Source organism: Schistocerca serialis, chromosome 2 (assembly GCF_023864345.2).
Source record: "Schistocerca serialis cubense isolate TAMUIC-IGC-003099 chromosome 2, iqSchSeri2.2, whole genome shotgun sequence".
NCBI classification, from domain to species: domain Eukaryota; kingdom Metazoa; phylum Arthropoda; class Insecta; order Orthoptera; family Acrididae; genus Schistocerca; species Schistocerca serialis.
The window spans coordinates 120,228,913-120,230,024 of record NC_064639.1 but is presented as its reverse complement, the minus strand read 5'-3'; the positions used below and the strand labels follow the sequence as shown (position 1 = coordinate 120,230,024).

The window sequence follows — 1,112 nt, the reverse complement described above, 5'->3', positions numbered from 1 at the left end:
CGTTCTATTTGATTGGTTGTGAACGATGTAACGTTACTTTACCTATACGTTCTGTACGGATGTTGTCATTTAAAAAAATGATTTTAGCAATGTATTAACTAATTTTGGCAATTACACTAATAAATAACGTTTTTATGATCTGAAGATGGCTCCTGTGTAGCTGAAACTAGTAATCAAAATAAAAATTTCGTTCTTGGCATAGACGTTTTTAAATCCTTAATTGTCGTGGTGGCGTAAGCAAATGTTCAGTAATACTGAATCCTTAATTAAAACATGATGGATACTGTGTTAGTTGACCTCGTGGCGACAGAAAACAGAATGGCCCGGCTCATTCTTGTGCTAAGAGCATCCTCCGTATATTATGTTACATCCGCGTACTACCGAGTGTGCAGTTACCACCGTACCGCAGCTTGAAACATGTCTACGACCAAATTGATATTTTAGCTACTGATGATGTTTAAGTAGAAGCGGCGCTTCGTATTGCAACACGCTCGTCTTTCTATACCTAGACGAACAGGCCACCGGTAATGTGCACCTGCATGCTGATGACGCTCTCATGTACGGGAATTCGTTGCTGAGAGACTGTAGGGGGATACAAGACGACGTAGACAAATTTTCTAATTGGTGTGATGGATGGCAGCTAGGTCTAAATGAAGTAATGTTCGGATTATAGCATTTGTAGTATGCTGCTTGGCCAACGGCCTTGCCGCAGTGGTAACACCGGTTCCCGTCAGATCACCGAAGTTAAGCGCTCTGGGGCTGGGCCAGCACTTGGATGGGTGACCATCCGGTCTGCCGAGCGCTGTTGGCAAGCGGGATGCTTTCAGCCCTTGTGAGGCAAACTGAGGAGCTACTTGATTGAGAAGTAGCGGCTCCGGTCTCGTAAACTGGCATACGGCCGGGAGAGCGGTGTGCTGACCACATGCCCCTCCATATCCGCATCCAATGACGCCTGTAGGCTGAGGATGACACGGTGGCCGGTCGGTTCCGTTGGGCCTTCCTAGGCCTGTTCGGACGGAGTTTAGATTTAGTTTAGTGAGCTACTTGACACAGTCACGTCTTTTAAATATGTGGGCGCAATGAAGGGAACGATCGTGTAAGGGCGGCAGGAG

At 46.5% G+C, this 1,112-nt stretch overlaps 1 pseudogene; it reads left to right on the top strand.

Annotated features, from left to right (window-relative positions):
• The first annotated feature begins 693 nt into the window (after window positions 1–693).
• LOC126459610 (5S ribosomal RNA) lies at window positions 694–811 on the top strand (annotated as a pseudogene).
• The last annotated feature ends 301 nt before the right edge of the window (window positions 812–1,112 follow it).